This window comes from Pinus tabuliformis, chromosome 8, assembly GCF_031772625.1.
Source record: "Pinus tabuliformis cultivar Carrire ecotype Pingquan chromosome 8, CPIR1, whole genome shotgun sequence".
NCBI classification, from domain to species: domain Eukaryota; kingdom Viridiplantae; phylum Streptophyta; class Pinopsida; order Pinales; family Pinaceae; genus Pinus; species Pinus tabuliformis.
Window position 1 is genome coordinate 1505500194 of NC_142294.1, and position 13181 is coordinate 1505513374.

Sequence of the window (13181 nt, forward strand, 5' to 3'; positions counted from 1 at the left end):
TGCTTAATGATTTGATTGCTAAAATTTATTATTATTATTATTTTGTATCCTAGAGGAACCCAACAGCATGTCTAATAAGTAACTGCTAGTAAACCTCTCGGGTCTATGGCCTGTCATCCTCTCCATAAACTGGGTCATAACTGGGATGATTTGAAACTTGAATATCTCATTTTTCTACAAATTTCACATTACTTTGATCACCAATTAAGCTGCCCCCTAAGAGTTATCTATATATATATATATATATATATTCCCAAAGGAACCCAACATCCCACCTGACATGTAGGTACTAGTAAACCTCTGGGGTTCTATGACCTATCCTCCTCTTTGTAAACTTGGGTCAAAATTGAGGAAATTTGAACCTTGGATCTTTTAGTTTTCACAGATTTCACATTACTTTGATCACCAATTGAGGTGCCCCCTGGGACTTTTGCTAAAATTTATTAATGAATGCATACTCTACTTTCCATTGAATCCTATATTGTTTTAGGAGGAAACACATCTTCTTAATCACTCAAAATATATATTTTATATGAAAATTTCCTTACAAACTCATCCAAAAGATAACTTATTATTATTGATGCATTTATAATTATAATATTGTTAAAAATATATTTAGAGATTATGATTTGTCTTAATATATAAGTTCTTTATGGCCTAGTTTTAGTGGCATATTAGAGGAAGTATTTAATCATATAATAATAATATAATGTAGGCTTAGTTAAAAATAATTAAATAATAAAAAAAATGATTTAATTCAATTTGTTCTATTATATTTTTGTTTTTATTAATAAAATTATAAATCATTTTTTGGAGAAAATTTCCTAATATGTATATCACATTAAAATAATTCTATGTATTAATTGGGATCTACCAAGAATCTAGAGAGATTAAATCTTTCAGTATGCAAGTTTTTTTTAGAGAAATTTGAGGAGAAATTTATATTTATGGAAATTTGATTCAAATTTCCTCTCAACACTTGATAGCCCCAAAATTAAAATAAATTTATTTTGATTAATCATTAAAAAACCATCTTAGATCCTCTCAACTCCATATCTATGAAGCACCTAAAGGGATCAAATCTCTTAGAGAAATAATATAAAGTATAGTTTTTATTTCATGTCTCAAATATAGGTATTAGTGTTTTGTTTGCTAAATATTAATTTTATAAAATATAATATATTAATAGTAGTTTATGTTGAAAATTTTGGAATATCTATATATATATATATCTATATATATATATATATATATATATATATATATCTTTATTTATTTATTTATTTATTACTTTTTTAAATTATTAATTTTAAATTGTTGAAATTTAAACTTGCAAATCAATAAAAAATAATTATTATCTTAAACTTAATTATGTGTAGTCTAATTAATAGATGAAATAGTTTTTTTGCCTAAATCTCGCAATACAATTTCTAGCAAGATTGTTATTTCTTGTTGTTTAAAATACACTTTTGAATGTATAAATGGATTCTTCACATTCAAAAACTTCTAAGACAATTTGATTTTTGCAAATAAACAACTTAAACATATGATTTTTAAAAATTTGTATTGGATTTTGAATAAAATTGACCCAAAAAAATAGTTCTATTAGAACCATTTCATATATTACTTAGACTACCTAAATTTAATTCATAACATTGATGAAAAAATGTCATCCTTTAATTATTAATCCATTCATAAATTAGAGTGTTTAATTCTTGATTTATTTATTTATAATTTTTTAATTTCACTTATAAATTGAGATGAACATTTTCATATATATTATTTGCATTTATTAAATCATTAATATATTCAATTATATTTTGCATTAATTATTTTAATGGACCACACACATAATTTGTATAATAAATTCATTACTACGATAAATTTTGATAATCAAATTTAACTACCGTACATTGTTATTAGTTATTTTTTATTAATCTTAATTGATTTTAGAAATATTATTAAATTATGATTTTTTTTTTTTAATTTCTATTAATACACCAAATTGTTGTATGAGACCCCCTTGTTTGTGGGACAAAGGACCCACCTCCATGGATATGGAGGCATACATACTATACCCCCCTCTGGTTTTGAACCTGTGACCTCTTAGGAGGAAACACATGCTTTTAACCATTAGGCCCACTCAAAGTGTATATATATATTCCCTACATTAAAAATGTTTACAATATTTCTTACATTATACTTACACCTCTTTTCCTTACATTAAAAATGTTGATAATTTATTTTACATTACATTTACAAGTCTCTCCTATACTAACATGTAAAGCCACTCTCAATACACAAAGAATGATAAAATATTAAAAAGTAAACTTTTATGATAATACATAAATAAAAAAATATTAAAAACCAATATAGAGAGACAACATTACATATTAATTCAATCGATCGAATCATTTATCTAAACTATTAATAAAATCTAAATAAATTATTGAAATTTGTATAACAAGAGCCACAAGGTGGCATGTCATTGCATTTTTTTGTATAGATGAATTATGTGCATCATAACTATTTTTTTGTATATATAAGATTGTTTTATTACTTGATTTGGTATTGGTGAAATAGTGTAACACGTCTATCATATTTTTTTGGTAATGGATTTCCTCAAAATTTTATTAACCATTCAATATTCAATCATGTAAAAAAAATAACAACAATAAAAAATATTAATTGAGTTCATCAAATTAAATTTGATTGTATGTATTAGTTCTAATGACATTGATGATTGTATGTATTAGTCCTAAATGCATGCTTAGGAGGAATGTTTTGATTGGAAATCATTTCTAACTACATTTAGTGCATCAAGGTCCAACATAACATATTGATACCAATTAAAATGTTAAAGGGATCAAGTACATACCCATTAATAAGATTATAAAATCTTAGGATCTTGTCCAGAAGGTAATTAAAACGACTTCCAATTAATCCCCCAATAATTCCAAGGATTATCACTGGCAGAAGATTAGTAGTCCGATAGGAAATTTTCACTGAGCTAATATCAAACATTATCAGACCACCCTTTCCAAAGAGTCCACATTTTCTTGTTTCACAGAATTCTTTGAGTGCCCTCAAAACCACAACAACCACTGTTGTAGTGAAAAATGTTCTCCAAAGAAGAGCACTCCGCCACCTGAAGAACAAAAAACTGTCAGAGCCTTTACCAACACAATTTAGTAACCTAATGCAGTTGGTCAGTTTTCTGCTAATAAGATGGACTAGACCCTTAGAATTGTGAGAAATATGTTTGTTTAAAATTATGCCAAAGGTAGTAACAGACTTAAATCAATGAAATTATCAACCCCCTAAACATTGAAGAATCTAGACACTTCTATCTAGAAACAATTCCCTCTTTAAGTATCTTCCCTATCACTTGAACCCTAATGAAGAAAGTGAACATATTCTCGCTTTTAACAATCCATCATGCCTCTGAATAACTATTTAAACAAGGTAAACAACATTTAGCATTACCATGATGATACTTCTTCAAGGGCAAAGAGAACACCACCCACAGGGGCACGAAATGTAGTAGCAACTCCCGCAGCAGAACCACATGTTATGAGATCACATCTATCTCTATCATTTTTGAAATACCACAACCATATCTATGTTAAATGGTACCATTTGGAGAAAATCCAGGTGGATATTTGTGTCCACCCACCTATTCCACCTAGACCTCTAGTTGTTTTTCATCTGTTTCGTTGTTTATTGTAGTTTTTACTATTTTAGTAGTTTTTTGGGTCCTAAACTTTCGACGCAGTTTTAACACCATAAACAACGTTTTCTTGAGGTCCACAATAGGCCCATTGCTATTGGAAGTGGCCTATAGTAAATCCTAAAGTACTCAGAGATATATTTCCAACAAGGTATCGTATGCGCCAAACAGAGATAATATGACCAAATTACAACCCCAGGAAGTTGGCTTCCCAACTAACCCCAACGAGGCCCACAAACTATGGGTGTTCCATCTCCTGGGGTTAGGGTTTTCCCTTGTTGTTCAATAATAAATAGGCCCTTGAGCCTTATTGTAACATAGTTCATAGGCATGTAGCTGACACATCTCTTGTCAGAGATAAGCGACCATCACCTCAACTAGTTTATTTCCATTTATGTTTGTAACCATATTTCAGTATTGGATATTAATGAAATGAAGTGTTATTTCTTCCGCATCTCTGTATTTATCGTTAAATATGTGATTTGCTGTGTTCCTGTTTAAGTTCGAATCAGTGGTATTAGAGTTGTCTGCTCTTTCTCTGTTTTTCGTTACATGTCCCCAATGAGGTTGGGATATAAGGAGTTAGGGCTCAAATTGGTCGAAATTTTGCAAGACTAGCCTAAAAAATCTCGATGACCTCCCATGGCAGAAGAGAAGAAATATGAGGGGGCTAGAGATCCTTTCAAAATCTTGCTTCAAGAAGCCCTTGAGTGACAAAGGAACGCAATGACAGATAACATTGCCTAGATCCTTCAACGAAGACCCAAAGGTGATGCATCTTCTTCCAATAGCCACTTCAGAAGAACCACACCCTTTAAGGTATATGTTAACTTTGACATCCCCATATTTGAAGATCAAATAGATGTGGACGTTGTAGATAAATGGTTAAATCTTATAGAAGGGTATTTTTATGTTAATGATTTTTACAATCGGGAAAAGATTACTTTTGCACTTCTCAAAGTCGCCCCATGCCAAGGACTGGTGGGAGACCTACTGTGAGAAGAAGGGTGAAAGTACGCCCTCACTATTTTCAGCCCCACCCACTTGGGACTCATTTCAGGATGCCATCAACGAATAGTTATTCCTATTGGGAGCTATGAGGATAAATACATAAAGTGGACCATGGTACGGCAGGGAAGGGACCAAGATGTGTCAAAGTTTACCAATGTTTTTCATACCCTTTGCACGAAGTTGGGTATTAAGGATTCTTAGCGATATTTGGTACTCAACTACCGTGATTGTCTACACAAATACATCCATGAGGAGATGGAGTTCTTGAATATCTCCTCGCTCGGCATGGCATACCGATACACTATCAAGACTGAGTAGAAGCTTAAACAGAAGAAGTGATACTTTGGATCTGTGAATCCGAAGCAACGGAAAGGCACCGCCAAACTACAGAGAAAATGACAAAGCCGAGGCGGGGTGACTGAAGAAAACCCACTGAAACTGCAAGAAAATAAAAACTCCCCGATGACAAAGAAGGACATGGGAGAATGATGTGAGTTACATAAGAGCTCCACTCACAACACAAGTGAGTGTCGGGCCAAGTAGTCACTAGTGGTCAAGATGAAGGCTTCTGAATCAAATGCATGTTCCGACTCTAAGTCAGAATCTAACAAGGAGAATGACAAAGGGAAGTAGATCATTGGTGTGGAGCCTAGTGCCACCATGGCCACCACCAATATCCAAAAGAATGATCCTAAAGATCCAGAGGAGGGGGGATGCCTCTTCCACTCACAGATGTGGGCGAAGTATTCTCTACTACAGTTCATTATCAACAACGGGAGCCAAAAGAACCTCATTTAAATAGAGTTCGTGAAGCGGACAGGTCTACTGACTACAACAAATCCACAGTCATACACCATCGGGTGGCTTCACCAAGGACAAGATCTCCACTTCAGCCAGCAGTGTCGCCTTCCCTACAGCATTAAGCCCTTCACGAATGAGGTATTGTGTGATGTTTCTCCTCTTGAAGTTTATGATGTATTATTAGGACAACCATACTTATGGAAGTGACATGTTGTATATGAGTCTAGACCTCACTATGTGAATATTAATTTGGGAAACAAGGTGTACAGGATACTGGAGGTAGCCCCACCTACTGCCATCTCTTTGATCTCTGCAAAGAAATGTAGTAAGATCATTTCACAGACCCGGAAATTTGTTTTCCTTATGATTCACCCTCAAGGCAAGAATAATATTGTGGCGACAACTTCCAAACACGGCTCCTTTTCACAAAAACAACAGATGGACAAGGCAGTGGAGGAGTATGGGGACATTTTTGCCTCACCTACGGGGGTGCCTTTGCACTATTAGGTCAAGAACTCCATTGATCTGACCCCAGGCATGCCACTACCCAATGGATCAATCTATCAATGCTCTATTATGGAGAATGATGGGATCAAGAGGAAGATTCAGGAGTTGTTACAGAAAGGGCACATCAAGACAAGCTCATCACCCTATGGGAGCCCAATTGTATTGGTCTAAAAGAACGATGGGACCTGGAGACTCTGTATTGAATCTCGAGAATTGAACAAGATCACTATACAGAATAGGTACCCAATCGCATGGATTTATGACCTTCTGGACCAGCTCAAGGGGGGAAAATATTTCAGCAAGATTTACTTAAAGTACGGTTATCACTAGGTGCCTATCAAACCCTCCAATGTGTGGAAGGCTGCCTTCAAATTGAAGGAGGGCCTTTTTCAAATGGTTGGTCATGCCTTTAGAGTTGACAAATGCCCTCGTAACCTTCATGAGGTTGATCAAAGACATCTTTTGACCCTTCATCAATGCATTCATGGTGGTGTATTTAGATGACATCTTGATCTTTAGCCAAAGTTGGGAAGAGCACCTCCAACATATTTGATAGGTCCTCCAAACCCCGTGACAACACAAGTTGTGTGCCAATCCAGAGAAATGCAATTTTGGCATGACCTAGGTTCAATATATATGGTAGATCATTGATGAAAAGGGTGTGCATGTGGACCCAACCAAGATACAAGTCATTCAGGATTAGCCAGCCCCAACCACTCTAGTAGAGCTCCACAGCTTTTTGGGCCTTGCAAATTTCTACCGCATGTTCATGTTGGGGTTCTCTCATATCACTTGGCCTTTAATTCAAGTCACCAAGGGCAGAGCGAAATAAAAGTTCTTTTGGTATGAAACAAAACAGAAGGCGTTTTTTGAGTTGAAGAAGTGCCTCTACTCTACACCAGTTCTCACATTACCATACCTGCAACAACCATTTGAGATTCAGATAGATGCCTCCAACTATGCTATTGGCATAGTTCTTACTCAGCATGGGTATCCAGTGGCTTACCACAATGAGACACTTTTATACATAGTCTGAAATTATCCCACCTATGAGAAATAAATGTATTTCATTATGCAGGCCTGCCATGAATGGAAGCATTACATTATGGGGAAGGAAACAATCATCCACAAAGACCACCAACCCCTACAGTTCATGCAGACACAAGGGAAGTTGTAGAATGATCACCTTTAGAAATGGTCCACATACCTAAAACAATTCCATTTGAAAATTAAGTACAAGAAGGGAAGCACCAATAATATTTCAAACTACCTCAACTGACCACTAATCGTGGTGCTAATCACTTTTCTTGACTCTTGTGGCCACGAGACTTCGAGGTGGCCGCATCTTTACAAGAGCGATCTAGAATTTGGCACCACATACGAGACACTCTTAGAAGGTAAGCAAGTTCCAAATTTTCACCTCTAGGATGCACTGTTTTTCTACCTGGGACACTTTTTGTGTTCCTTCAAGCGAGCATGCTATGATGATTTGGGAGGTGAACTACAACCGGATCACTGGACATTTCAGAGTAGATAAAACAGTGGCAGTACTGTAGAAGTATTTTTATTGGCGGAACCTTCATCGGGATGCTAGGAGGTATATTAAATCCTGCACTTCCTGTGCCATTTCCAAAACAACCATCAAGGAACAAGGGCTATATACTCCTCTTCCTACTCCTAGTTGACATTGGGAATCCATCTCCATGGATTATATGTCAGTCCTTCCTTCTTTTAAGCACGACAATGACTATGTTTTTATGGTCTTCAACATATTCTCTAAGATGACCATTATGGTGGCCTACAAGAAGATTATCACAGAAGAGGACACTGCTAAGCTCTTCTTTGAGTGAGTGTGGGTACACTTTGGAATACCACACTCCATTATCTTAGATCAGGCCATCAGATTCCTAAGTGTCATTTGGTCAAGTCTTTGGTCGATGTTGGATACCAAACTTACTAAGATCATGACTTTCCATCCCCAAACTGATGGCCAAACAGAGGGCATCAACAGGATGATCATACACATTGTGTGTAGAATTACCTATAAATTCACAAGCTCATGCAATTTACTAAAGCATAGGACAAGAATCTACTTCTAGTTTCAAACAGTGGAAGCCAATAGATCAATGAAAGCAATATGAACAAGAAGAAGATAAATCAATGGCGCATAACACAATATGTATCCAGGGAAAGCCTCAGTTGAAAACCCCCACTATCTGTATTGCATTAAGTCAGAAATCAAAGATTATAATATAATGTTTTTTCTCACAAGAACAATCCCAACACTCAGTATGATCAATCTCCCTACTCACAAGCCATCTCAAGCTAATCTCTAGCCTCTTCTGTTGCTCTCCAAGCCCCTGATTCTTTGCCCCCATGATCAAAGAATTTGGATGAATACAATACGCTCTACTCAATCTTGAGCTTAACCTGCACAAGTATTTCCTATACTCTACTTGATTACTTCCTTTGAACAGTACTTAGCCAAATTTCCAAGCCTCCAAGCTTCTAATTCTTTGCACAATTCCTGAGAGAATTAGCCCATATTTAAAGGGAAATTCCTCATCCATAACTACACAATCCAAAATTAGGTCCTTCTCTGATTGCATGCATGATATTTACACCTCAGTAAATCATACAACTGATAGTACACTGTCCATGCACTTTAGTCTGATTAGGCGCTTAGTATTTAGCTCCAAAATCAAAGTTCTCAGAATGGCTCGAAACCTGAATGACCACGTCCGTCTCGGAAAACTGATCCTAACGCAACTCGTTTCACTGAAAACTAAGTTTGTATGACGAAGTTATTGAGTTTTGTTCACTTTTCTAAACACATGAAATTTGTAAAAAAAATGCACAGTCACTGCATAGTCAGCAGTCCATACTACTGATGTGGAAAGCAACTAGGGAGGGTCAATTTTGGTCAACATTCAATCATAGTTTTACAAGTGGCATATTTTTATTAGGTTTTAGGTGGTGATGTGGCGCAGTTCTATTGGTTGGTTTTGCACCAATGGGAGAATGCCACGTGGCAAGCCCAAAGGCCACCACGTGGCACCTCCCAACATCCTAGGTAGACTCAATAGTGGAGAAATTTTTTATTAGAGGTGTTGGGGTTCAACCCTGCAACCTCCCTCCATAGACCAAAGCCTTCTACCAACTCCGCTATCAGTTGTTGCTTACCCCTATAGTCGACCATACATATTTAAACTGTAACAGTTATTGGTATGGTAGTTAGGGGAAAGCCAGCCCATAGGGCAACCCTCCCCATGTGAACACAATGACAGTCACTGCAAAAAGTTATGGTTATGTTAACCGCCAAGCTCCAAAACTGTAATGGTCTTCCCATGTGAGTGCAACGATGTTACACCAAACAGTTAATGCAGAAGCTCGAGCGTAGGCCATGACCCTGGCGGTTAGTGCCATGTGAACAAATCTGAAGGCTAGTGGAGATCAAGTAACCTGGCATCAAACACTATGAAACCGCGATGTTAACAAACCGTGACATGTGTCACCTCCGACGAAGCCGCCAACGGTTTCAGAAACAGTAAGGTTTATCCACATAATTAAGCACTAATCATGGTCTAGCATTCAACTAATTTGCAATTAACTCTAAGATTAAACTGGCAGAGTTCTGGTGGTTCCAACTTTTTTAACACCAACACCTAATTTAGTAGCCCTAATTGGAGTCATTCCAGTTTTGGAGGAGCTTTTCGAGGGAAAAACTGTCAGAGGCATAACTGGAGAAATGTTCAAACAAATTGAGCTCAAGAAAAGGTGTTCCTAGCTAATTTTGACATTATGAACACATTGGTGCAGGTATGAGGAGCAGTAGAGCTTTGTAAACAACATTTTTGCCATATTGAGCTAATACAGAGGCCCAAGCCATGGAAGCTAGACCAAAGAGATGTAGCCCAGGAGGGGTGAACTCCTTCATCAAAACATTGTGTTAAAGTGTCTCTTTGATGGTTTGTTGTACTTTGAATGTATGTTGTTCAGTACTTGTTTTTGAAGCTATTTTGTTCATGTTTGTCACATAAAACTTGATGAAATTTACCTGTTTCAATCACCAAACAACCTAAGGAAATATATGCACAGGAAGCAATGAACAAGCACATTTTTATAAATTTATAATTGAAATTAGCACAACAAAACTAACATTCAATATCAAATCAAGCTGGTATCAGAGCAAAGGTTGATTTACTTGACTGCTTGAGTTTTGTGCAATTAGAGTTTTAATGGTTGCAAAATTGTGGTGCTTACAAGGTTAAAGTTGTAGAGAGGAGAAGGAAAATAGTTGGTTGTAAGTCATGATGTTATGCCCAGAAGAAGGAGAGCCACAAGGTCGCAATCTCCACCACCCAAATTTCCAATTCCAGTTGCACTGAAACACCTCAAGTTTTACCTTCAACTGAGATTGAAGACGTACAAGCAGTACCAGTCTTTGAGCCTGAATCCACAACCATTATGTCTGGAGAAAGAGATACTGAAGGCCCTTCTTCAGAAGAGGAATAATTCAAGAAAGCTTTCTTCACTTGAACTGAGATGATTAAATTCCTCTATGAAGAGAGGGACACTAGAATGATTGGAGAGAGTTCTAAATCTCTACATGGAGAAGGAAGCTCCGGAGACAAAAAATATGATAAGAAGGATTCCAAGGTTAATGGTGGAAATCCACCCCCATCTCCACCATATTCATCATCTTCGTCATCTCACACAACATCATCTTCCACTACCACCACTAAAACTGTCCATACTCATTCAAAAACCCCAAAAGGAAAAACTCCCTTACTCAAATTGGACATTAAGTTTGAACTTCCCATGTACAATGGTGAAGTGAATGCAGAAAAGTTAGACAATTGGATTCGACAATTGGAGGTATACTGTAAGATCTAGAACCTTCAAGAAGATGACATAAAGATCTAGTTGGCTTCATTGAGGCTAGAAGGAGTAGCATTAGTCTGGTGGGAAGCAAAGACTCAAGAGGAAATGCGAATTCATGGTAAGATATCCATTTCTTGGTGTTGAATTTTCTTATGAAATTAGACAATTTTATCCTTTAGCCTATATGAAAAAAACCATTATGAGTTGGCAGAATTTTAGGCAACTTAAAGGCCAAATAGTCCAAGACTATACACATGAGTTTAGAAAGAGGGCTTTGTTGTTAGGAGTAAACTTGAATTCCAAAGATATACTCTTGAAATATATTGGGGGTTTACATTCCTATTTGAAAAATACTATCCTTATGTTCAATCCAAGAAATTTGGATGAGGTATGTGTGCAAGAGACACACCTTGAAGGAAGGGGAAAGAACATTCAGGAAGAGGGTAGTAAGAAGAATCCTTTCAAGGGTAAGGAGAAAGAGAAGGGTGGAAAATGGAAGGGAAAGAAAAATGCAAGTGTGAAGAAATAAGGGGATAAAACCATATGCCAACATTGTTCCAAAGTTGGGCATGATGAAGCCCATTGTTGGAAATTATATCCCAAACTAAGTCCCAAGAAATAAAACAATAAGGGAAAAGAAAGACGACCGCTACCATACAACATGACCTTGGTTCACATTCTCGTGATGAGAAGAAGATTTCAGCCATGATTACAAAAGGGAAAGAAGGTGTTGCAAGCACTAGTTCCTCAAATAGTCAAAACAACACTCCAAATGAAGAATCAAGAATAGAGTTGTTTCATGTAAGGGTAATTTCAAATCATACAAAGATTGATGCATTATTCAATAGTGGACACAATCAAACTTAATTTCAGAATACTTGGTAAAAAATCTAAACCTTGAAACAGTACCTCATCATAAGCCATATCAATTGGGTTGGATAGTTAACAATGCAAACTTACAGGTTACAAGGAAGTGTTTGTTCAAGTTAGCCATTACTAAAAATTCCATTGATAAAGTTGAGTTAGATGTAGTTCCACTTGACATCTCAGGAATCATTTTTGGTAGTCCTTATTTGTATGATAGGAAAGAAGTATTTTATCGCCATCAAAACAAATACATATTGCTCAAGAATGGGGTGGAGTACATTGTGAGAGCCCATTGTAAAAGGCTGAACATTTCTTTGGTTAATGCAGGGTAGATGAAGAGACTAGTAAATGCAAGTAAAATTTTGTGCTTCTCATGATCAAGAAAAATAATGATATTGATTATGAATCTTTTGAAGGTTGTGATGAAAAATTGAAATCTAATTTGTTTGATATGGTAAGAAAGCATGTCGAGATGTTTCAAGAACCAAAGGGGTTACCTCCTGTTGAAGCCCCAAAAATCGGGTCTACAACACAGGGGGATACCTACCCGGTCCGGACCTTGGTTAGCAGCTCCTTTTCTATTTGGTATAGTGGGTCCGACTGGGGATATGGGACCAGCTTCCCAATTTATGTGTGTGTGTGTGAAGGATTGATATTTATCTTTCTAATAGTTTCTAAATGGAATACTTTTACTCTAACTCTAATCTAATAATATAGAAATTGTATTCTAATAGGCAGAAATATTTAAGTCTACACTAACCCGGGGTGTAATCCTTATTTTATGCGATCTAAAATGATTTAAAATAACAACTGGTAATAAAAATCATTCAACTATTATGAGAAAAGAATTCAATAAAGATGAACCACTTCGTATAAAAAGTTAGACGAAATAGTTGTGAAAAACATATCGCATAATAAGCTACTCATATATAAAGCATAAATAAATAGCTATCACCGTAAAAAAGTGCCAAATGATAACTCAGGCATTCATGCAACAATATATAAACAACTGAACATGAATATCACTTTAACACAAAGGAAGAAATAGTTAAGAGATAGAAGTACCATTTATAACTAGTCCTACTCATGAGCTTCAAGCGATAAATGATTTATCTCTCCTTAATCTAACATCCACTAAGAGTACAAAAGTGCAACATTAGTAGTAGATATCAGATGCAAATATCAATAAATCATGTTCCATTCATTCATCAAAACCTCCTCAGAGGGTACAAAAGTGCATGTTCTAGGGATAAGTTTTTGACAAATTTCAGGACCCTTCTCTAAATGCATGAGAAGGGTTTAAATACTACTAACTAAATCTAAAAATAACTTATTACAAAAATGTAGGATGCGGTTTAAATGACCGTCCTCATTTCAGGAA

General features: G+C 35.9%; 1 pseudogene; it reads right to left on the minus strand.

The window, feature by feature from the left end:
- Window positions 1-2811: 2811 nt before the first annotated feature.
- Window positions 2812-13181, minus strand: part of LOC149241564 (chloride channel protein CLC-c-like) — a 65973-nt pseudogene continuing 55603 nt past the window's right edge.